At 44.0% G+C, this 26,099-nt stretch overlaps 1 pseudogene; it reads right to left on the bottom strand.

The window, feature by feature from the left end:
* Window positions 1–26,099, bottom strand: part of LOC109571679 (serine/threonine-protein kinase pim-1 pseudogene) — a 57,417-nt pseudogene that overhangs the window by 14,124 nt on the left and 17,194 nt on the right.

Raw genomic sequence — 26,099 nt, 5'->3', positions numbered from 1 at the left:
AAAGAGCTGCTTGTTGTATGTCTTCTGTTCCAGCACCTAGAAGCTAGCGCCTTGCTTGGCAACCCCAAGGACCAGGCCTCCCTGAAGGCATGGGTCCACTTTCCTGTGATGCCCTCAGAGTTCCTGTTGGGAGGAAGGCAAACACCCCTCCCTTCCCCCAAGATCCCAGTGCCCTTCCCAGACCTGTCTAGCTGCCCTCCCCTGGGGCTTCTCTGAAAACCAGATACCTCTCCTTGTGTGACCTTATGGTGAGCATGCCCAGGCATGACCTGCCTGACTTCTGGAGGCAGGAAGAAGCCCATCTCTGAGGTTCCTGGACTCTGTGTCCCACGGCATGTAAGGCAGGTCGCTACCATCATTGCCGCCTACTGCATATCCCTCTGCCACACCCAGGCCGTAAGTCTGGGCTTGGAGCTGGAGAAGAGTGAGGAAATCCAGCATCAGCTGAAGCTCAAGCCTTATTCTCCAATACAGCTCAAGCAGCTGTGAAGGCTAAGCATCTCTCTCTCTCTCTGCCTTCTGACTCTGTTTATCACTTCCTTCAAAACTGGAGATGGCAAATGGCTAAAGGTGAAAGTAACTTAGACTTTCCACTTTGGCTCAGCCTCTTCATTGTTTCTATAGCTATTTCTCTGCTCTTCCCCAGTAGTATACTGGACATCTATCGACCTGGGGGAGCTCATTTTTCAGTGTCACATCTTTTTGCCTTTTTGTACTGTTCATGGGGTTCTCAAGGCAAGAATACTGAAGTGGTTTGCCGTTACCTTCTCCAGTGGACCATGTTTTGTCAGGCCTTATTCAACCAGTCCATCCTAAAGGAGATCAGTCCTGGGTGTTCATTGGAAGGACTGATGCTAAAGCTGAAACTCCAATACTCTGGCCACCTCATGTGAAGAGTTGACTCATTGGAAAAGACCCTGATGCTGGGAGGGATTGGGGGCAGGAGGAGAAGGGGACGACAGAGGATGAGATGGCTGGATGGCATCACCGACTCGATGGACATGAGTTTGAATGAACTCCAGGAGTTGGTGATAGACAGGGAGGCCTGGAGTGCCATGATTCATAGGGTCACAAAGAATCGGACACTACTGAGTGGCTGAACTGAACTGAACTGAACTAGCAGGGACATGCTTTTCAGCTGCTCCACATAGCTGGATGAGAAGCCTGGTTCCCTGGTTGTCCCATTGCTGGTCCTTGTTGAGCATATAGGTCTATATAGTCAAAGCTATGTTTTTTTCTAGTAGTCATGTTTGGATGTGAGGGGTGGCCCAAAAAGAAGGCTGAGCACCGAAGAACTGATACTTTCAAACTGTGGTGCTGAAGAAGACTCTTGAGAGTCCCTTGGACTCCACGGAGATCAAACCAGTCAATCCTAAAAGAAATCAACCCTGAATATTCACTGGCAGGACTGGTGCTGAAGCTGAAACTCCAATACTTTGGCCACCTGATGTGAAAAGCCGACTCACTGGAAAAGACCTTGATGCTAGGAAAGACTGAATGGCAAGAGGAGAATGGGGTGACAGAGGATGGAAGACTGGATGGCATCCCTGACTCAGCAGACTTGAGTCTGAGCAAAATCAGGCAGACAGTGAAGGACAGGGAAACCTGGCATGCTGCAGTTCATGGGGTTGCAGAGAATCAGACATGACTTAACGACTGAACAACAAGAGGTAACATTCTTGAAGACAGCTCTTCTACCGGTGTACCGCCAGCTTCCATGGCAAGAAGCTCCATGCTCCACATGTAGCCCCTTTCATTCCAGAATACCCAACTTACTTCTCAAACCTGCCTCCCCGGATCTTTCATCTGTAAGTCCCCATTTTGCTCTTGGCTGTGACGCAGAGCACAGCTGTTTCTCTGTTTCTTTAGAATCCTTTTTTTCCCTCTTTAGCTCATCTGTCTCTCTCCCAGGATACTTGAGGTACAAACTCCACGGGTCGGCCTTTCACACTTGTCACAGCAGCAACCAATAAATCACGTAGGATCTCAGCCTGCCTTCTGGAAACGTGTGGCAGCCCTTGTTTTCCAGGGTCTAGCCTTTCTTTTCTATTCTTCTGATGACTTAACACACACCCATCTCCAGACCTTGTTGCCTGGGTGTTAAATACCTACCGAGCACCAACTGTGCTGCCGACGGTGGGGAAGCACAAGAGGTCATCCGTGCTCCATCTGGGACCTGCAGTCTGGTCTGTAGAGACCTGTTCTAACTTCAGAAGTGGAGATCAGGGGTGGGATGGGGGTCACAGGAGCTGAGTGTCAGTTTTCCCTGCTTGTGCCCAGGGTGATACTATGGACTTCCAACCACACGCCAGTTCTTTTTCTTCCTGGTCATAGAATTCTGTCCATTTCCTTTCCTGGCATCTTCTCTCCCCAGCACTGCTTCTTGGAGCTGAAACTTCTCCCTCTGAAGAGTCCAGACTCCCCCTTAGCATGTCTGTCCTCCTCACCACCCTCCTTAACTCTGCTTTCTTTCCAAATCACCCCACTGCTCAGTTTGGGAACTTGGAGGCACAGGGGTCTTAGCAGGTGAGCCCACCTTCTAATAGAGACGGAGAAAGGCATTTTGTAAACATCAGAGCAGATTCAGGCTCCCAGCGGATGCGCATGTAATGTGGCTTATGCTAGATTACTCTTGCTTAAGTTAGAGTCTGTGATTTAGCATTCCTGTTTAGCTGCCGAATTCCACAGAGGATATTGCTGGATCCCAAATCTTTTGTCAGTGTAATTGAGCATAACGTCTTTTCAGGTTTGTATTTCAAAAGATGCATTATCTCCTCTCATCCATTTGTTCTATTTGAGCTATTCAAAACTTTTAGCGTGCCCCATCCCTCGGAAGGAATTTGAGTTTTAGGCTGATAATTTATGTTTATGCTGAGAATGCGATTTCCTTTCTGCACCCAGAATGATTAATAGACTTCTCTCTGTAAATTAGTGTGGGAAAAGATATAGGTAAATCGCTAAGTGGACTGAGAATTTCACTTCATTCCAATGATTTCTTCAAGCTCATTCTTATTCGTGCTTCATAGATGCATGATTTTTTCTGGACCTCATGCCCTTTGATCACATAAAAGTCCTCACCCTTGTTCCCCACCTCCTGACAACCCTCCTTTAGGAGTGAGGATCGGCCAAACACTCCTTCCTCCAGCAAAATTCAGCCTGCTGTCTGTTTTCATGTAGTCCTATGAGTGAAGAACAGTTTTTAAATTTTTTAAAAGGTTTAAAAACTCAAAAGGAGAATAATATTTTGTGACACCTGAAAATTATGTGACATTCAAATTTTACTGTCCCTAAATAAAGTTTTGTTGAAACACAGTGACGCTCATTCATCTACGTGTTGTCTAGCTGATTTCACACCACCATGGCAGAGCTGAGTAGTTTCGACAGAGACCTTATGGCCGGCAAAACCTAAAATATTTAGTATCTGGCCATTTGCAGGAAATATTCGCCAACTATTGCATTAGAGAAAGAATGAGAGTTTTCTTGTGCCTCAGGTTGATATTTGGACTTTTGTCTGCCTGGCTATGTTTGCTTGTCTGTTAGTGATCACATCTTAATTTCCCTTGGAGAACTCTCCCTCTGTCCTCTCAGCCCCTGTGTTTGAATGGTTCCATCCTCCTTTAAACTGGCCCCACCACAGGACTTAAGCTGGAGCCAGTAACCTCAGCAGATTCCCCCAAGAGAGACTGATTGGTTCAAGATGGTTACTTGAGTCAACTGGACCAGAAGGATCTGTGTCAGGGCAGATGTTCTTTCTTTGCAATGTGAATCATGGCATGCAGAGTGGAAGCAACTACAGGCATCTTGTGATAATGAGAGACTTGATAAGAGAGTTAGAACTAGTGGCTTTATTTCAGTCCCAAAGCAAATCAGACCTGATGTCCCTATCACTTGTCTGGTTGAGTCCATGAATTTTTGCTTAAATCTGTGTTTCTGTAACTAGTGCACTGTGTTTGTGTCATATGTGACCCTCACAATCAAGGCCTGGCTCACATCATTCTGCTGATCATGGGTTGGGAATGGGCTGACCCAAGGGACCCCCATCAGTGGACCAGACACAAGCTTCCATTAACCAAGATTTGAGTTGATCTCAAGACAAAGCTCAGGTGGACTGCGCATGCCTTTCCAGAAGTGATGGGGATGTACCTCTGGACCACAGCATGGTCTGCAATGGTGAGAGAGTGTGAGCGACTGAGTTGCTGGGGCAGAGGTGCCCTTCCCAGCACCATCTGAGCACTAACTGTCTCCAAGAATGGCCTTGGGAGGTACTGACTGTGTTTCTGGCCGAGAAACATGTGGTGGAGTGGAAAGGCCAGGGCCAGGGGCCTGGCTTTGAGTGCAGCCTTGACACTTTATGGGCTACAAGGTCCTGAACACATTGTTGAGTCTCCGTGGAACTTGGGGCTGTCCTCAATGGGAGTCCTAATAACACCTGTCTTCCCTTGAGTGTCGTAAAAAATAATAATCCAGATGAACACAGTGTAAAAATTGTAGGGCAATGAATGAACATTTCTGATACACAAAACCAAGTCCTGCTCAGTCTACTATAGGACTTGAAGGGAAGGAAAGGAGGGCCCAGGTGTGGATGGAAGTCCTCATCTCAACATGCTGTGGAAGTGGAGGAAGCACGCCGAGAAAGGAAGAAGTTGAGATTAGGGAGGTTGGGTGGTTTATCTGAGCTCTCACAGCTGAGACAACACCAAGTCTTCAAAGTCTTAGTTCATGCATTTGCAGTAAATTTTCCTTCACAAAACTAAGATCATGGCATCTGGTCCCATCATTTCATGGCAAATAGATGGGGAAACAATGGAAACAGTGACAGACTTTATTTTCTTGGGCTTCAAAATCACTACAGATGGTGACTGCAGCCATGAAATTAAAAGACGCTTGCTCCTTGGAAGAAAAGCTATGACCAACCTAGACAGCATATGAAAAAGCAGAGACATTGCTTTGCCAACAAAGGTCTGTCTAGTCAAATTATGGTATTTCCAGTAGTCATGTATGGATGTGAGAGTATGACCATAAAGAAAACTGAGGGCTGAAGAATTGATGCTTTTGCACTATGGTATTGGAGGAGGCTCTTGAGAGTCCTTCTTGGACTTCAAGGAGATTAAACCAGCCAATTCTAAGGGAAATCAGTCCTGAATATTCATTGGAAGGACTGATGCTGAAGCTGAAACTCCTATACTTTGGCCAATTAATGAGAAGAACTGACTCATTGGAAAAGACCCTGATGCTGGGAAAGATAGAGGATGAGATGGTTGGATGGTATCACCGACTCGGTGGACATGAGTTTGAGCAAGCTTTGGGAGTAGGTGATGGACAGGGAGGCCTGGTGTGCTGCAGCCTATGGGGTCATGAAGAGTCAGACACGACTGAGTGACTGAACTGAACTGACTGACTGCCTTCAGAAACAAAGTCTGGAAGAAGTCAAAACAGCCTGTGATTGCTCTTCCCATTCTAGACCAGTTGTCAGCATGACACATATGTGGACTGACAATTCTAACAGTATGTCCTGGCCAAGCCCCATCTGTCTGCCCACCCACAGTGCCCAGAGAGGCGGCTGTCTCTGGCAGGGTGCAGTCTGCAGCAACGATGGGGGTGGGGTTCTCCTGGGTACCCTCCATGTTTCAGACAACTCTGGGGTTTCATGGACAATTAAACGGGTCCAGAAAACAGCATGTGGTGGCTTGAGGTTTAAAAGAATTCAGGCATATGGACTCAATTTCCTCTGTAGCATGAATGTGTTTAAACATTGAGGAAGAAATGCCTGGGATAGATGGATTTGAAGTGTCTGAAATCTCTAGCACCCAGACTTGCCTCTCTGTGATGGCCCTTTTCCTTTACATGGGATCCACTCTAGGTTTTGGTTGCCTCATAAAGGTCTATTCAGCATGATGCCAGGAACTGACCCATTCAAAGCAAGATGCTTCTCAAAACTAGGTTATAGAGTGAGCCCTTCTTGGACCCTTTTGATTCTTCAGAGTGGATCCAGTTTGGATGGCTCATGGAACACGTCCTACTCATATGGAAGACAGTGGGAATCAAGCTGGGTGTCTGCGATGCTCAGAGGTAGACATTTCAACCAAGGCACAGGGAGATGGGCCAGGGTCCCTGAATGGAGAGAGGCAGGCATGGCAGTCTCACAAGGGGTACATCTGGCACAAGCCCCTTCTGAAAAAAAGTCCTTCACATCAGGGGAAACAGGACAAGGAAGAGATGGGTGGCAGACTAGAGAGGGCAACTGTGGATGCAGTCCTGGAGAAGGGAAGCTCCTTTCCTCAAATCCAATCAAGACTGCAGCCACTGTCAGATTCCTGGACACAGCCCTGCATGTTATGGAGGAAGGCACTGGAAGGAAGAAATACCAACAACCTCAGATATGCAGATGATAATATTATGATGGTGGAAAGTGAAGAGGAATAAAGAACTGCTTGATGAGAGTGAAAGAGGAGAGTGAAATATCTGACTTAAAACTCAACATTCAAAAAACGAAGATCATGACATCCAGTCTCATCACTTCATGACAAACAGATGGGGAAAAAGTGAAAACAGTGACAAATTTTATTTTCTTGGGTTCTAAAATCACTGCAGATGGTGACTGCAGCTATAAAACTAAAATATTGTGCTCCTTGAAAGAAAAGCTATGACAAACCTAAACAGCATATTAAAAAGCAGAGACATCACTTTGCCGACAAAGGTCCGTATAGTCAAAAGTGTGGTTTTTCCAGTGGTCATGAGCACCAAAGAATTGATGCTTTCAAACTGTGGTCCTGGAGAAGACTCTTGAGAGTCCCTTGGACTGCAAGGAGATAAAACCAGGCAATCCTAAAGGAAATCAGTCCCAAATATTCATTGGAAGGACTGATACTGAAGCTGAATCTCCAATATTTTGGCCACCTGATGTGAAGAGCCAACTCATTAGAAAAGACCCTGATACTGGGAAAGATTGAAGGTAGGAGGAGAAGAGGTCAACAGAGGAGGAGATGATTGGATGACATTACCGACTCAATGGATATGAGTTTAAGCAAACTCAAGGAGATAGTGAAGGACAGAGAAACCTTGCGTGCTGCAGGTCATGGGGGTGCAAAGAGTCGGACATGACTTAGCTACTGAACAACAGTAACATCTGGGAAGAAGAGAGGTCATTGTTAAGGAAATCAATTGTCAATATTCTCAGCCCCACACAAGAAGCAGGTGCATATGGGGGAGTGGGCAAGAGGGCCCCTGGATGATGCAGAAGGACTCTGGCCTGCCCCCGGAATCAGGAGGCCCAGCCTACAAAGGGGATCCCCAGGATATGCACTTGAAGCCCCAGAGCTGGGGGTGAGCTCTGCATCAAAGAGCAGAAGGGGCCACACAGTATCCTTGTGGGTTCTACTTCTCCCTGTAACTGTATGGGGGGAGCAAGAAATCTTTGTGAAAGGACTCCCCTGGTGGTCAGTGATTAAGAATCCACCTTGAAATGAAGGAAATGGAGGTTTGATCCCTGGTTGGGGACCTAAGACGCCACATGTCATGGAGCAACTAAGCTTGCGTCCCACAACTACTGAGCCTGTGAGACACAACTAGAGAGTCTGTGCACTGCAGTGAAAAATCCCACATGCTGAAACGTGTGTCTCATGTGCTGCGACTAAGACCAAATAAATAAATAACCAACTTGATAAAAATATATTAAACTTATTTTTAAAAAATGAAACCTTAGGGATGGGGCCAACAGGAGAAAGGAGGGGCAGGGCTGTCCTCTTCTCTGTTGATGAGGGGACCATGGCTGAGGACTCTGCCTCCGTGTGACAGCAGGGGTTGGTTTACTGGGAACTCATTTTCCATAGCCCCAGGTAAAAAAACAAACCCATCCATTTGCTAGAAATGAGCCAAAATCCCCTCCCAGAGGCATAAGACTTTTACTAAATTCTTGCTATTTCTGCTCTTTAGGCTAGGCTGATAAGGTGGTATTTGTGTTTCTGGGCTTTGAAATTTGGAGGCAACTTGTGAAAGAAGAGGAGAGGAAATCTCTGGAAGAAAGCTTCAGACGTCTGGAGCAATGTCTGGGACCAAGGAGGGGAGGATGGGGCCAGTCTGGGAGTCAGCTCCTAGGGTGGTGAGTGTGTTTCAGAGCTCAGAAGGGCAGGTTTGATTACTGGTTGGAAAGCATGGCAATGGTGGTCTGTTCAAGATTGTCCTGCCTTCTTTTTCTGCTCATTCTAAGAGTGTGTCTTCCTCAGAAATAATTCAGAGGCTGCTCATTCCCTCTTACCTGCCCACCATCTGCTGGGATGGCCCCTTGGGTCTCAGGAGAAGAGGTCAGGGCACCATCCTCAAGGACTATCTGCTCAGCTGGACGACCAGGTGAGTGCAGTAAAAATAAAGGAAAATACAGAGCCACACTATTTGTGAACATCCAGAAGGTGCTGTGGGGCAGGGATTGGTCAGAGAGGGCCAGACAGAGGGGAGCCTCCTGGGAGCTCAGCGGAATGGAGAAAACTGAGGTTGAGGAGGTTGAGAGGGGTGAGAGCCTTCTTCTCCAGCTGAGGCAGTGAGAGAGGAAGGACTCGGAAAAGGCCAAGAGAAAGAAGATGCCGGCTGAGTGCTTCCATCTGTGGGTCTGATTGAATTATAGGGAAAGAGGAGGTTTGGGGAAGCTGTTGGCAGATCTCAACCACATTGTGGCAAATGAGATTCTTTGGCCTTTTGGAAAACCCTCACTTTATTAAAATAAATTAAAAGAGATGGAATCCTTCTGCTCCTGTCTCTCCCCTTCCTTGTTTGAAGCAGGCACATGCTGCTCACCATTGTTTTACCTTCAGATAGCTTGCACTGGGAAGGGCAAACCTGTAATTACCCTGCCTGCCGAAAATGATGGCTGTCGCTTAAGAGAAAACCTGACTGCTTTCCTTCCATGGGGTCTCTGATTCGTGCCAGAGCATCTGTCTGTAATCTCTTCAACTAGAGCTTTGTCTGAGCCAGCCCAGTGGCAGGGAAATGACAGGGTTGCTGGTGGCTAGATGAGTTGGTGGGAGGGGCACGATGTTGGCTCCTGGGATGCTGGGTCTGCATCTCCCGGCCCCCCTCCTACCCAGAGGAGGAATCTTAGGTGCAAGGAATGGTCGCTGCCACAGCCAGGGAGAGCTCACACCCCAGGTCTCAGGAGAGGGGAGGATCCTGGTCAAACCCTGCAGTAAATGTCAAGGAATCATTTACTGACAGTCTGGGAGCCTGGGCCCAGAGAAATGCTCATCAGATAGAGTACATGCAGTTGCAAGTGAGACATACCCAACTCCACCTGGCTTGTACAGGAAGGGAATCTGCTGGTTAACTAATTGATCGGCTAACAAATGTTCAGAGGTTCTGCAGACTCAACACAGGCTTGATTGATCTGGAGACTCAACCACATCACCAGGCTCTAGCCCCCGCCTTTTGTAGATGTGGCTTCATCTCATGAGGTGACTTGACTGCCAGCTGTCCCCAGGGCAGTGTGCATCTAACATCACTTGATGGGAGGGACCAGGGTCAGTTCTAATCATTAAAACTATTATGCTGGTTTGGGCAAAGGAATATCCTGATGATCTCAAGCTGAGTCACATGTTTCACCCATGGAGCTGGGAAAGGCTTGGCTTCACCGGAATCATAGGAGAATTATGGAAGAATTTAAGGAAAGCCGTGGATACTATGGGCTGTTGGGAAGGGGTGGGGGGCGCGGGTGGGGAACATGGATCCTAGGAGAGAGATTGGAGGATGGCTGCTCTAGACTCTAAAACAGCAGTCCCCAACACTGTTGGTACCAGGGACCAGTTTCATGGACAATTTTTCCACAGATGGAAGCAAAGTATGGTTTGGGGGTGAATCAAGTGCATTACATTCACTGTGCACTTTACTTCTGTTATTAACATGTTGTGATAATGCAGTAAAATGAGCAATGGGGAGCAGGTGTAAATACGGATGAAGATTTGCTCACATGCCCATGGCTTTCCCCCTACAGGGTGGTCCAGTTCCTAACAAGCCATGGACTAGTGTTAGTCCACGGTCTGAAGATTGGGGGGCCCCTGGTCTAAAAGATTCTGTCAAAAGCCTCTGTTTAAGTGAGTGATAGAGAAGTGGACGTTCCTTATCCTGTAGTCTGGGCCACCCTGAATAGCCATTCTATTAATAGAATACTGGGTCAGAGAGCTTCAGAGAGGATCGTCCTCTTTCAAAGTCACTGGGGCTCTCCAAGACAGAATCATCATGAGGTCACTAAGCCTCCAGGGACTAGAAAGGCATCACCTTATTAAATGTCTTAACACACAGCTGGAAGGCTATCCTGATGGAAGAGATTTGTCCTTAGGAGTATAAGTCATTTCTTGTTCACTCATATATGCTGACTTCTCCAGGCCCCTCTGTCTCAACTTTGGTCCCTCTTGCTCTACATGAAACCCCAGTTTATTTCCACAAAACTTGATTTCCTTATATTTCATGATGATGTATGTCTCTTCCTGTCCTACCTGAATGTGGAGCATCTTAAGCTCCAGGTATTTTCTGCAGCTTCTCCCCTTTCAAAACTTATCAGTCCTAAGTATCATGTACTCAGAACATCACTAATCCAAGCTCAGATGTTGGAGGCTGACTGTGGCTGGCAGTGTCATGACAGTTATCATGACCATGATATGACAGGAGTCTTCAGAGCTGTAAATCAGCGCCTTAGATAAAGTAGTGAGCTTGAATTTGACCTGTGCAGAAATGAGAACTGGAAGTAAGAAAGTCAGAAAGTCTTCCTGCCATGTAGGCAATTGTCTACTTGGCCTTTGCAAGTTGCAGGGGAAAGATGATATGGCTTCAAGAGACAATTTTGTGGTGCAGTTTCTTTGATCCCATGGCCTTTGCAAATAATTCTGTTTGCTAGATCTGCCTATAACTTTTCAAGGGAAAACAGGGAGTTCCTTGAGTTTAAGGGTGAGCTTACAGTCTGTCTTTCTGTCTGCCTGTCTGTCAGACAGACAAAACCCTAGCCAAGAAACAATTACAGCAGAGATAGCTAAAAATACCCAGGGGGAAGTCAAAGACCAAATTTGTGGCGTTGAGGCAAACAGGATTAAGATTAGGTATAAAGAAGAATCCTTTTTTTTTTCAAAAATGGAACTTTTCATTTTGTATTGGTGTATAGCTGATTAACAATGTTGGGGTAGTTTCAGGTGAACAGTGAAGATAAAGAAGAGCTCTTTAAAAAAAGATATTTGTGACAATTAAGGAGAACTCAAGGAAACAAGAACAATCAATTTTCTTGGCATTAAATATATGTATTTATATACCTGAAATATCCCCAACATGTTACTGTCAGAGTTTGAGGTCAAATAACCTTTAGGGGTTAGTTCCAGCTGTTGAGTTGTAGATTCTAAAGAAAAGGAAAGGAAATAAAAATTCAGTTTCCAAGGATCCCTGGAACAGATTAGTGTAACTGGGAAATGGAAAACTAATCAATCCCATGTATTTTCTGAAATGTGGTATTTATTGGGCATCTGTTCTGCATCCAGAACTGCATGGAGGGAAATGAGACAAGCAATGGGAAGGTCCGTGCCCTCCAGGAGTCAGAGAACAAACACTCAGAGCCCACTAATAATCACGTGTCAGGCTACACCCTGGAGAGGTGGTGGCAAACCAGGCTGAGGCAGTACTGGATCTCATGGACCTTACATTCTGAGGGGGAAGGAGTGTCATTCTAAAGGGTATTCAGGATGCAAGAAGGGCCTGTTGGCAGAAACTGAGCCTCATAGGGAGCAATGGGGAAGGTCTCCCCCAGGAGGGGTGGGATGGGTTGCAACATGAAGAATGAGCAGGCTAGTTGGGATGTCAAGTCAAACTGGGCACAAAGTTGCCTCTAAACAGCAGTCTTGGAAAATAGGATGATTTGCTTCTAGGCTTCAGACCTTCTCTCCCAGCACTAAATAAAATGGTCAGAAGGTTATCAGAGTTTAAAGGTGCACAGCACAGATCTTGAGGAATTTCTGTTAGAGATAGTCTGATGGTAGATACCTCTTGCTAAGAAATTAATGCATTAATGTGGAAATTAAATAGTGTGTATTAGAATACACAGTAAAAAACTCCATCTATACCCTCTAATTTGAAGTAGAAATAGCAAATGCAAAAAAACCCCAGTAAGCTGAATTATTGACAATAGAAAATAAGATGGTATCACTACAAATTCGGACTTATGAGATGAAAGCACAGTAAGTCTTTGAAGTCAAACCTTAAGTGCACTCATTCTTAATCAATCAATCAATAGCAGGCACAAACATAAAGCTCATAGAATATTTTCCTCTAAAGTCTTTTCAAGGTTCAAACAAAGGCAGGAATTTCAAAATTTTATTAAGGAAGATAACACTATGTTAAGTGCTTTATCATTTGTTTAAGAAAACTAGCAAAATATTGATATTAAAACTATACTACATATCACAAAAGAGAGAGTGGGAGAAAAATAAAACAGGCCATCTAAACTGGGAATGGAAATACAGTATTGAGTCAATCTATAGATGTAATTCAATCTCAATAAGTCTTCTGAATGAAATTTTGGCAAACTGAAAAAAATATATTTTTATATTTAATCTAGAAGAATAAACTGAAAATATACATTTTTATATTTCATCTAGAAGAATAAACATGTGAAATAAGATAGGTTGTAAAAGAAAAATATTTAGGAAATCTTGCACCATCAGATATTAGAACATATTATGAAGTCACATTGCTCAATATTGTGTGATAGAAAATTAGGTCTATGGAAGAGAATAATAAGATTATAATAGAACCTAATCTATAAAGTTATTTATTGTATGACACAGGTAGTGTTATTTATGAAATAAACGGTTCTTGGGAAGTGCCTTAAATATTAGGGAAAGCAAATTAGTTCTTTATCATTTGGGGGTTAGAAATTTCTTTCCAAGCATAATACTCAGAAAATAGCATGAATTTGCTTATATATAAAATATGACCAGTCATCAATCAATCCCTGATTGATAGGAACATGATGGTTACTTTGTGCTGTTCAATTTTCCAAAATTCCTGCAATTAGTGTGTTTTTAGGAGGAAAAATAAAGGTTAAAATGGATAGAGATACATGTTCATTGCAGCATTATTTACAATAAGGAAATCGTTGTTCCAAGTTAGGAGGAGCAATCCCACATCCAAGGAGCGGTGGCTGCGCGGGTGCAGGAGAGCCTAGAGGAGCTACTCCACGTTCAAGGTCAGGAAGGGTGGCAGTGAGGAGATACCCCTCGTCCAAGGTAAGGAGCAGCAGCTGTGCTTTGCTGGAGCAGCCGTGAAGAGATACCCCATGTCCAAGATAAGAGAAACCCAAATAAGACAGTAGGTGTTGCGAGAGGGCATCAGAGGGCAGATGGACTGAAACCATAATCACAGAAAACTAGTCAATCTGATCACACAGACCACAGCCTTGTCTAACTCAATGTGACTAAGCCATGCCGTGTGGGGCCATCTGAGGTGGGCGGGTCCTGGTGGAGAGGTCTGACAGAATGTGGTCCACTGGAGAAGGGAATGGCAAACCACTTCAGTATTCTTGCCTTGAGAAAGCCATGAACAGTATGAAAAGGCAAAACGATAGGATACTGAAAGAGGAACTCCCCAGGTTGGTAGGTACCCAATATGCTACTGGAGATCAGTGGAGAAATAACTCCAGAAAGAATGAAGGGATGGAGCCAAAGCAAAAACAATACCCAGTTGTGGATGTGACTGGTGATAGAAGCAAGGTCCAATGCTGTAAAGAGCAATATTGCATAGGAACCTGGAATGTTAGGTCCACGAATCAAGGCAAATTGGAAGTGGTCAAACAGGAGATGGCAAGAGTGAACATTGAAATTCTAGGAATCAGTGAACTAAAACGGACTGGAATAGGTGAATTTAACTCAGATGACCATTATATCTACTACTGTGAGCAGGAATCCCTTAGAAGAAATGGAGTGGCCATCATGGTCAACAAAAGAGTCTGAAACGCAGTACTTGGATGCAATCTCAAAAACGACAGAATGATCTATGTTTGTTTCCAAGGCAAACCATTCAATATCACAGTAATCCAAGTCTATGCCCCAACCAGTAACGCTGAAGAAGCTGAATGGTTCTATGAAGACCTACAAGACCTTTTAGAACTAACACCCAAAAAAGATGTCCTTTTCATTATAGGGGACTGGAATGCAAAAGTAGGAAGTCAAGAAACACCTGGAGTAACAGGCAAATTTGGCCTTGGAATACAGAATGAAGCAGGGCAAAGGCTAATAGAGTTTTGCCAAGAGAAAGCACTGGTCATAGCAAACACCGTCTTCCAACAACACAAGAGAAGACTCTACAAATGGACATCACCAGATGGTCAACACTGAAATCAGATTGATTATATTCTTTGCAGCCAAAGATGGAGAAGCTCTATACAGTCAGCAAAAACAAGACCAGGAGCTGACTGTGGCTCAGATCATGAACTCCTTATTGCCAAATTCAGACTTAAATTGAAGAAAGCAGGGAAAACCACTAGACCATTCAAGTATGACCTAAATCAAATCCCTTATGATTATACAGTACAAGTGAGAAATAGATTTAAAGGACTAGATCTGATAGAGTGCCTGAAGAACTATGGACAGAGGTTTGTGACATTGTACAGGATACAGGGATCAAGACCATACCCATAGAAAAGAAATGCAAAAAAGCAAAATGGCTGTCTGAGGAGGCCTTACAAATAGCTGTGAAAAGAAGAGAAGTGAAAAGCAAAGGAGAAAAGGAAAGATATAAGCATCTGAATGCAAAGTTCCAAAGAATAGCAAGGAGAGATAAGAAAGCCTTCCTCAGTGATCAATGCAAAGAAATAGAGGAAAACAACAGAGTGGGAAAGACTAGAGATCTCTTCAAGAAAATTAGAGATACCAAGGGAATATTTCATGGAAAGATGGGCTCAATAAAGGACCTAATAAAGGAAATGGTATGGACCTAACAGAAGCAGAAGATATTAAGAAGAGGTGGAAGAGTACACAGAAGAACTGTACAAAAAAGATCTTCACAACCCAGATAATCATGATGGTGTGATCACTCACACTCACCTAGAGCCAGACATCCTGGAATGTGAAGTCAAGTGGGCCTTAGAAAGCATCACTACGAACAAAGCTAGTGGAGGTGATGGAATTCCAGTTGAGCTCTTTCAAATCCTGAAAGATGATGCTGTGAAAGTGCTGCATTCAATATGCCAGCAAATTTGGAAAACTCAGCAGTGATCACAGGCCTGGAAAAAGTCAGTTTTCATTCCAATCCCAAAGAAAGGCAATGCCAAAGAATGCTCAAACTACCACACAATTGCACTCATTTCACGCGCTAGTAAAGTAATGCTCAAATTCTCCAAGCCAGGCTTGAGCAATCCTTGAACCATGAATTTTCAGATGTTCAAGCTGGTTTTAGAAAAGGCAGAGGAACCAGAGATCAAATTGCCAATATCCGCTGGATCATGGAAAAAGCAAGAGAGTTCCAGAAAAACATCTATTTTTGCTTTATTGACTATGCCAAAGGTTTTGACTGTGTGGATCACAACAAACTGTGGAAAATTCTTCAAGAGATGGGCATACCAGACCACCTGACCTGCCTCTTGAGAAACCTGCATGCAGGTCAGGACGCAACAATTAGAACTGGACATGGAACAACAGACTGGTTCCAAATAGGAAAAGGAGTACGTCAAGGATGTATATTGTCACCCTGCTTATTTAACTTATATGCAGAGTACATCATGAGAAATGTTGGGCTGGAAGAAGCACAAGCTGGAATCAAGATTGCCAGGAGAAATATCAATAACCTCAGATATGCAGATGACACCAGCCTTATGGCAGAAAGTGAAGAGGAACTCAAAAGCCTCTTGATGAAAATGAAAGCAGAGAGTGAAAAAGTTAGCTTAAAGCTCAACATTCAGAAAACAAAGATCATGGCATCTGGTCCCATCACTTCATGGCAAATAGATGGGGAAACAGTGGAAACAGTGTCAGATTTTCTTTTGGGGGGCTCCAAAATCACTGCAGATGGTGATTGTGGCCATGAAATTAAAAGACACTTACTCCTTGGAAAGAAAGTTATGACCAACCTAGATAGCATATTGAAAAGCAGAGATATTAATTTGCCAACAGAGGTCCGTCTAGTCAAGGCTATGGTTTTTCCAGTGGTCATGTATGGATGTGCGAGTTGGACTGTGAAAAAAGCTGAGCGCCGAAGAATTGATGCTTTTGAACTGTGGTGTTGGAGAAGACTCTTGAGAGTCCCTTGGACTGCAAGGAGATCCAATCAGTCCATCCTAAAGGAGACCAGTCCTGGGTGTTCTTTGGAAGGACTGATGCTAAAGCTGAAACTCCAGTACTTTGGCCACCTCATGCGAAGAGTTGACTCATTGGAAAAGACTCTGATGCTGGGATGGATTCGGGGCAGGAGGAGAAGGGGATGACAGAGGATGAGATGGCTGGATGGCATCACTGACTCGATGGACATGAGTTTGAATGAACTTTGGAAGTTGGTGATAGACAGGGAGGCCTGGGGTGCTGCGATTCATGGGGCCGCAAAGAGTCAGACAGGACTGGGCGGCTGAACTGAACTGAACTGAACTGAGGTTAAGGCAGGTGGCTCTCGTAGTAAAGAATCTCTCTGCCAATGCAGGAGACTTAAGAGATATGGGTTCCATCCCTGGATGGGGAATATCTCTTGGAGGAGGGCATGGCGAACCCACTCCAGTTTTCTTCCCTGGAGAATCCCATGGACAGAGGATCCTGGAATGCTACAGTCCCTAAGGTCTCAAAGAGTCGGACACAACTGAAGCGACTTAGCATTAGCACTATTAGCAAGGTAAGGCAAGAACCTATGTTTTGTCCATAGATGAATGACTCTAGAAAACAATGTGTATATATACATTTTATATCAGATCAGATCAGATCATTGGCTCAGTCGTGTCCGACTCTTTGCGACCCCATGAATCACAGCATGCCAGGCCTCCCTGTCCATCACCAACTCCCGGAGTTCACTCAGACTCACGTCCATCGAGTCAGTGATGCCATCCAGCCATCTCATTCTCTGTCGTCCCCTTCTCCTCCTGCCCCCAATCCCTCCCAGCATCAGAGTCTTTTCCAATGAGTCAACTCTTCGCATGAGGCGGCCAAAGTACTGGAGTGTCAGCTTTAGCATCATTCCTTCCAAAGAAATCCCAGGGTTGATCTCCTTCAGAATGGACTAGTTGGATCTCCTTGCAGTCCAAGGGACTCTCAAGAGTCTTCTCCAACACCACAGTTCAAAAGCATCAATTCTTTGGCACTCAGCCTTCTTCACAGTCCAACTCTCACATCCATACATGACCACTGGAAAAACCATAGCCTTGACTAGACGAACCTTTGTTGGCAAAGTAATGTCTCTGCTTTTGAACATGCTATCTAGGTTGGTCATAACTTTCCTTCCAAGGAGTAAGCGTCTTTTAATTTCATGGCTGCAGTCACCATCTGCAGTGATTTTGGAGCCCAGAAAAATAAAGTCTGACACTGTTTCCACTGTTTCCCCATCTATTTCCCATGAAGTGGTGGGACCAGATGCCATGATCTTCGTTTTCTGAATGTTGAGCTTTAAGCCAACTTTTTCACTCTCCGCTTTCACTTTCATCAAGAGGCTTTTGAGTTCCTCTTCACTTTCTGCCATCAGGGTGGTGTCATCTGCATATCTGAGGTTATTGATATTTTTCCCGGCAATCTTGATTCCAGCTTTTGTTTCTTCCAGTCCAGCGTTTCTCATGATGTACTCTGCATATAAGTTAAATAAACAGGGTGACAATATACAGCCTTAATAATTTCCTCCAGTTTCATTCCCATTGCTGAAAATGATAAAATTTCCCTTTCAAGGCTGAATAATATTCCACTATACTTATATAATAATATATGCAATAATACAAAGACTATATAAAACAATATATAAAATGTATATATAAATAATATATACATTTATATATATTATACATATATAATACATATATAATATATATAAGTATATATAATGTATATTTTATATATTATTTTATATAGTTTTTGTATTATTGCATATATTATTATATAAGTATAATGGAATATTATTCAGCCTTGAAAGGGAAATTTTATCATTTTCAGCAATGGGAATGAAACTGGAGGAAATTATTTAAGTGCAATAAGCCAGACAATTAAAGATAAAGCCTGTGTACTTATACATGTGAGAATTGGAGTATTCCCTGCCATATCAGTAAACAAGGATGTCACAGTCAGCAGTGATTTCAGCCTTCCCTTGTGGGTTTCTAAGCCCTAAGGGCACTCTGGAAGTAGGAGAGTATCCAGGAACTAACAGCCTTCAGGACTGTAGCCACTCCTACAGTGAGCCCAGAGGCAGCTCAGGATGTGAAACACACACACAAAACTCAGGACACTGCCCAGGATAGCTAAAATGCATATGAAAGGAATAATTGCAGTGAGTGGACTTTTCCTCTTCCCATACACGGAGAGTGCTAAATTCCTTAGCTTGGGATATCTGATTTTCTTTAACAATCATCTTTTGATTTTCAGACTCTCTGTCCTTTGTTGCAAAACTTTTATATAACCTGGCTCCTTCCCTGCCTCCTAGGAGCAGTTCTCTCAGGATTACTTGAGATGCTATCTCCTAGCCTTGAAGTCCTAAAAATTCACACCAAATAAAACGTAACTCTCAACTTGTAGGTTGTGGCTATTTTTTCAAGTTGACCTGTGGAATCGAAAAAAGTAAACAGCAACAACAAAACCCCTCAAACTGATTCGAAACAGAGTAGAAAGGTGGTTGCCAAGGAGTGGGGAGGTGGGAAATGGGGAGAGGCTGGCACAGAGGGAGCACAGTTTCAGTTGTAGGATAAACAAGGTCTGAGGCTCTCACAGGTAACATGGTGACTAAAACTGGTAACACTATTATATAACTGAAACTCGCTAAGAGTAGAACTTGAACGTTCTCACACAAGAAAAGGTAAATATGTGAGGTGATGGACCTATAATTACCTTGATGGAGGAGAAGCCTTTCACAATGCATATGTAGATTAAGTCATCAGGGTGCACACTTTATTTATTTATTTTTTCACACTTTAAAAATCTGGCCATGTGGCTTGTCAATTGTATGTCAGTGAAGCTGAAAAAAGGAGAGTGGGGTAAAGTGTGTTGGTGCAGGACAGGAAGTGAGGAGACCTTGGTCGAATACACCAAGGGATGAAAGCTGTTGCTTTTTAAAAAGATTTTATTTGACATAATGTTTGGCATTTCAGTCATATTTAGATATACAATTCTATGGCATGAATTGCATTCACAGTACTGTGCAACCATCGCTACTATTTGCAAAGCTTACTCATCACCCAACAGAAACTCTAACCATTAAGCCAGGACTGTCATCCCTCTCTTTCTCCTCCCAGCCCTGGAAACCTCTCAGTTTGGTGCTGATTCACTTTGCTGTATTGCAGAAGCTAACACAACATTGAGGAGAAGGCGATGGCACCCCACTCCAGTGTTCTTGCCTGGAGAATCCCAGGGACGGAGGAGCGTGGTAGGCTGCAGTCCATGGGGTCGCAAAGAGTTGGACACAACTGAAGCGACCTAACAGCAGCAGCAACACAACATTGTAAAGCAATTATACTCCAATAAAAAAAAAAGAAAAGAAAATCACTCGGGATTTTAAAGGAAAAAAAAAAAGATTTAAGAGCTGCTTTGGTAGAGCTGGATCAGGCATATGGTTGGGATGAAGAAAAAGAAGGCTGGTGCTTTTTGAACAAGATTGTTCTTGAACTTTTAAGTACCATTTGTCCACAGATTAGAAAGCATTGATCAAATTTTGTTTTTTTTTTTTTTTTAGTCGAGAAGTCTCGTCCGAACCTTTTGTAACTCCAAGGACTGTAGCCTGCCAGGCTCCCCTGTCCATGGTATTTCCCAAGGAAGAACTCTGGAGTGGATTGTCATTTTCTTCTCCAGGAGATCCCTTCTGACCCAGGGATCAAACCCACGTCTCCTGCATTGGCAGGTAGATTCTCTACCATTGAGCCACCAGGGAAGCCCTTGATCAAATTTCACTGATGAGTGGTGACAGAGTGAAAGTCTGGGAGTGGGATCTAGGGGTACCCTAGGGGGGAGGGCCAGAGAGCAGCCTGGCATGCACAGGTATAGGTTCCAGAGACTGGGGAGAGTAGGGTCTCTGCAAATTCTCTTCCCAGCAGTGTAAATCCTGACTGGTCATCGTGTATTATAATTTTGACTTATGACTGAATTAAATTTGCTAATATTTTGCTAAGAATTTTAAAACTTTTGTTCTCAAGGGATATTGGTGTCTAGTTTTTTATTTTTTTCCATTGGAATATTTTTGTTTGGATTTGGTATAAGGGCAATGATGACCTTGCAAAATGAATTGCTTAGTATTTCCTCCTCTTCAAATTTTGGTAACAGTTTGTATGGTATTGGTATTATTCCTTCCTAAATGTTTTATAGAATTTACCAGAGAAGCCTTCTGGGCTTAGAGTTTTCTTTCTGGGAAGTTTTTTTTTTTTTTTTTTAAGACAAAAAGCATTTTATTCAAAAAATGCCAAGTATATAAAAAAATAAGATCTCTTTTATTCCCTTGTACCATATTTTATTCAGATAAAACCAGCAGGCTACATGCTGCTCAGAACACAGCCCCAGAGAGGCTCTGGGAGGCATACCATCCAGAACTGCTTTTCATATATCTAGTCTGTATACACAAGTCAGCAACGCCCCTCCCCCATTACCCATGGACCCCACGCCCACTTGGGTAAGCCAGCGAGGGGGCCCCCTGCAGCAGTCAGGGAGCTGCCGCAGCTGTCCCACCTGAGTCCCCGTCCCTCTACAAACCAACAGAACAAGCATCGCAGCCCTCCCCAAAAGATCCCCAAGTCAGAGGAGGAAAGGCGAGAAAAGAAAACTATGGCGGCAGCCATGGAAGCTTGGAGCAGGAAGGGAACCAAACAAATAAATAAATATATAACATTGAGCTCCAGGTTAGAAAGTGCATCATCTTTCCAAGGGGGAAAAAAAACAAACCAGGTAAAATAACTTAAAAGGCAACATTAAAAAAGAATTAGATCAACTACAATCCTTTTGCACACTGCCGTGCCAACTGTACACACATGTACAGTTTTTCTGTTGATTTGCTTTGTTTGTGCATTTGTGTGTGTGTGTGAGGCAATGGCACCCCACTCCAGTACTCTTGCCTGGAAAATCCCATGGATGGAGGAGCCTGGTAGGCTGCAGTCCATGGGGTCGCTAAGAGTCGGACACGACTGAGCGACTTCACTTTCACTTTCCACTTTCATGCATTGGAGAAGGAAATGGCAACCCGCTCCAGTGTTCTTGCCTGGAGAATCCCAGGGACGGGGGAGCCTGGTGAGCTGCCGTCTATGGGATCGCACAGAGTCAGACATGACTGAAGTGACTTAGCAGCAGTAGCAGTGAGGTCTTAACTTAGAAACAGCTAAGTAAAAACCAAAAAGGAAGACCAATTCACTTGGGAGTTTTACTAAAGCTGGAAAAGGGGCAGGTGGCTCAGTGTTTGGCCTTGTAGCCTCTTCCATGGCATCTCTCATATGAAAGATGGGGGGGGGGGGGGGAGCAGGGAGGGATAAATAGAGGGAACCAAACCCAGGCAGATTTTTGGAGAAGTAGCAGGTAAAAGAGGCAAGTTCAAGTATTTCTCCCAGCACAGCCAGAGTCCCCACAGAAGGCCTCAGAAAGTCAGAAGAGGTGACAGGGACTTAAAATGGTGCTAGTCCTAACCCACCCCAACACGCATCCCCCCTGCCCGGCATTCAGCAGAACTCCTGATGAAGCGAACAGCTGCATCGTAGGATCCTTACCTACTCCCACTTCTCCACCGCCGCCCACCCCTGGGATTTTGCAGCGTCCACCAATGCTGGACATAGGTGAGAAGGCAAGCTTCTAGGGGAGGAGTGGAGGCCTAGGACGCCTGGAGTGGAGTGGAGTGGAATCTCTTCCTCCCTTTTGGGAAGCAGCCTCCAGGAGCCTAGGGTCTGGAATGAGTTGTAAATGTTTCTGTATCAAGCAATGTACTGCTTGAGAATAAGTGCCACTGGTACTTGGGAAGCTGGAGACACTTCCCTCCCTTGAGCATTTGACAGGGAGGGACGAACCTGTCGGAGAAGCTATTCGCTGGGCCCCTGCGACAGGCTTTGAAGCTGATGTCAGCAGTTTCCTGGGGCAGGAGGACTTCTTGTATCCACGGCTGGTTCTGGATTTCTTCGAAGGATAGCCGATCTGATGGCTTCAAGGCCAAGCACCATCTAATGAGATGTTGACACTCTGAAGAGACCCGCTGCCTGAAGAAAACTTGGCCCCTAAGGCTCTCCTCATCTTGCTCAAAGGGAATATCTCCACAGACCACGTCATACAGCAGGATCCCCAGAGACCAGATGGCTGTCTGCCATGGTAGATCCACTATGGAGGATACAGCCGGGTCCCATCGAAGTCCGTGTAGAGGGTGTCCTTGAGCAGCGCCCCCGACCCGAAGTCGATGAGCTTGAGCTCGCCGCGTTTGAGGTTGGTAAGGACGTTCTCGCCCTTGATGTCGCGGTGAAGCACCCTGCAGTCGTGGCTGGGCCCCACCGCCTCCAGCACCTGCCAGAAGAAGCTGCAGGCCAGCTCCTCCTGCAGCCCCCCCGGCCCGCCCCCCTTTTCCGTGATAAAGTCAAAGAGGTCTTGCAACGGTTCCGGCCTCTCCAGGATCAAGACGAAGCTGTCGGGCCTCTCAAACCAATCTAGGAGCCTAATGGGCGCCAGAGAAGCCCAAGCTCACCTTCTTCAGCAGAACCACTTTCATGGGCACTTGGGTGCCATCAGGCAGCTCTCCCCAGTGGGAAATCCAGTCCTTCTCCACGTGTTTGATGGCCACCGGCAAGTTGTCAGTGACACGGATGCCTGAGTACACCGAGCCGAAGCCGCCGCTGCCCAGGAGCGGGCCCACCTGGTACTGCGACTCCAGGGGCTCCTTCTTCTTGCCCGGAGCCAGCTTGGTGGAGTGCAGGTCGTTGCGGGGCGCGGGGCGCAAGTGGGCAAGCGAGTTGATTTTGGACAAGAGCACCCCAGCTTCCAGGATGTCGGCGTAGAGACTGTGTCTGGAGGAGCTGCAGTGGGGGCTAGGGTTGTGCCAGGAGCTGTGCCTAAGGCTGGAGCTGAGGCTGCGGCTGGCGCAGAAGGTCGAGGGCCAGTCGGAGGACGGCTGGGGGCGCTGCCGGGGCTGGAGGCTGAAGGAGGCGCCCGCAGGGTCAGGCAGCTCCGGGGCGGTGGGCGGCCCGAGGGGCTTGTGTGGCAGCGCTGCCGCACAGGGAGTGTGTAGCTGCTGCTGCCGCCGGTCCAGCCACCGCCGCCGCCGCTGCCGCCAAGTGCTCTCCGGCCTCCTCCGCCACCGTTTGATAGAATTTATAAAATGTTTTATGGAATTGACCAGAGAAGCCTTCTGGGCCTGGAGTTTTCTTTCTGGTAAGGTTTTTAATTGATGATTTCAATATCTTTCATAGGGGCATAGAGCTACTCAGATTTTCCATTTCTACCTTAGTCAGTTTTAGTAATTTATCTTTCATAAAGTTGTGGGTAATATCCCCATATTATCCTTTTAAGCCTGTAGGGTACAATGTGGTACCTCCATTTTCATTCATATTCTTGTTAATCCTTGCTTCTCATCTTTTTTCTTGATCATCAAAGCTAGAGTTTCATCAAATTTACTGATTTTTTTTAAAAGAAAACTTTTCGTTTTATTATTTTATGCCTTATTTTTTTGTTTACTCGAATTCTGATAGCTCTTATCTTTTAAAATTCCCATTTTCTTCTTTCTTTTATTTTAATTTGCTTTTCTTTTTCTAAATTTTTAAAGTGAAAGCTTAGATTTTTTTCAAATACAAGTATTTTCAAATACAAGTATTTAAAACTATAGATTTCCTTTTAAGGACTATATTCCACATGGTTTTAATCTATTATAATTTTATTTTCATTCAGGTTAAATATATTTTCTAATTTTTCCTGTGGACTTCTGCTTTGTATATAGGTTGCATAGGAGTCTTGTCCAATTTTCCAAGTACTTGATTTTCCAAATATCTGTTTTTTTATTGCTAACTTAATTCTGATTTCAGTCCTTTTAAATTTATTAGCAATTCTTTTATTGTCCAACATGTTGTCTATTTTGGTGATTATTCTCTGAATATTTGAAGATACAAACATTCTCTTAATTTGGGTAGAGTGTCTATAAATGTCAATGAAATTAAGTTGGTAGATGTTCATATCCTCTATGTCTTGATTTTCTGTCTACTTGTTCTATCAAGTATTGAATAGGAACGTTACAATCTCCAACTTTAATTTTGTCTTTTAAACTTTGTATTTTATATCGGAGTATAGCAGACGAACAATGTTATGATAGTTTCAGATGGACAGCAAAGAGATTCACACAATGTCGTTTTGTGCATTTTGAAAGCCTGTTACTGCATACATACATATCTAGGATTTGTATTTGCTTGTCTTATTCTTCTGTATCTTTGGGAAACACATTCCTTGTCCTGAAGTCTGTTTTGTCTAATAATAATATTATAACATAGATATTTATCTTTATTTATGGGTCTCTAGTTGTATTCCCTCTTTTTCTCCTAATGGTGGTCATTTATATCTTCTCTTTTTCCCTTGGTTAGTCTAACTAGAGGTTTATCAATTGTATTTTATCTTTTTTCCCAAATAATCAGCTTCTGGTTTTGTTGACTTTTTATATCGTATTTTTCTGTGTGCGTGTTTCATTACTGTCACTCATTTTTTCAGGTGGAAGCTTAGATTACTGATTTGAGAGCTTTATTCTAGTGTAAGCCTTTAACACAGTGGTTCTTAAATGGGGGTGGTTTTCCCACCTCTAGAGGGGACATGTGGCAAGGTCTGGATACATTTTAATTTTCTCTAGTCAGTGGGAATATATCAGTGAGTAAAATAGACAGAAAATTTCCTTATGGAATTCTCATTATAATTGGAGACATAAGCAATGAAGAAGATTAAAATATATAATGTAATGTCAGGTGGTGATGAAAATCAAAGCAGGATAAAGAAATAGAAAATGATGAATATGGGCCAATTGAGACTGGGTAGTCAAAGAAGGCTCTTCTCGCAGAGTGATATTTCAGGAGAGACCTGAATAAAATGAGGGAGGGAACCATATGAGTATCTGTGGAAATAACTTTCCATGCAGAGGAACAGCAACTGCAAAGTCCCTGAGTTGGGAGTGTGGTAACATGGAGCTTAGGGGGTGGGGTGAAAGGATAGCAAGGTGACTTATGTTGAAACCCAATGACCAAGAAGAAGCGGGTAGAAGACACTGAAAAGTGTCATGGATCAGACTGTGTTTTGCAAGCCAAGGAATGATTTTGGATTTTAATCGAAGCATCCGGGGAATGAACATTTTGAGCAGTAGACACCATGAGGATCCTGGGGGTGGTTGGTTTGAGAACAGATTGAAGGGAACAAACATGGAAATGTGGGAAATCAGCTGAAAACAAGTGAAATTATCCAGGTGAGAAGTGTTGGTGGTTTGGGCTAGAGGGATAAAAGTGGAGATGGCTGAAATTCCAGACATGTTTTGAAAGTGAATTTTAAGATTCTCTAGTGGATTGAATATGATATATTAGAGAAAGCAAGAAGCAGAGGATGACTTCAGTGTTTTTTCCTGAGGACCTGGTGGATGGAACATGGATGGAAGGGCCATTTGCTAAAATCAAAAGTTTGGTTTTGTATTTAAGCTTGCAAAGTCTATTGTTCATTCCAGTGGAGCTCTCAAGAAGCAGTTAATTATAACAAGTTAAGAGGTCAAGGAAAAATTCAGGACTGGAGATGTAAATTTGGGAGTTTCTATATAATAAAATCTATTACTGTAATTTCATACATTAACACAGTAAAACCATTTATTTCTCATAATAGCCATCAAAAGCATAAAAAAATCTATCATCATATCATGATGAAATAATAAGCTAGGGATAGAAGTAAATATCAAAAAATTACAGCAGACATACAAAGTATTGGTTAAACATAAGCACTACCTTTAAAGTTAGG

The sequence above is a fragment of the Bos indicus genome, chromosome 18 (genome assembly GCF_029378745.1).
Source record: "Bos indicus isolate NIAB-ARS_2022 breed Sahiwal x Tharparkar chromosome 18, NIAB-ARS_B.indTharparkar_mat_pri_1.0, whole genome shotgun sequence".
NCBI classification, from domain to species: domain Eukaryota; kingdom Metazoa; phylum Chordata; class Mammalia; order Artiodactyla; family Bovidae; genus Bos; species Bos indicus.
The sequence above is the reverse complement of the archived record's forward strand: the minus strand, read 5'-3'. Positions and strand labels throughout refer to the sequence as shown.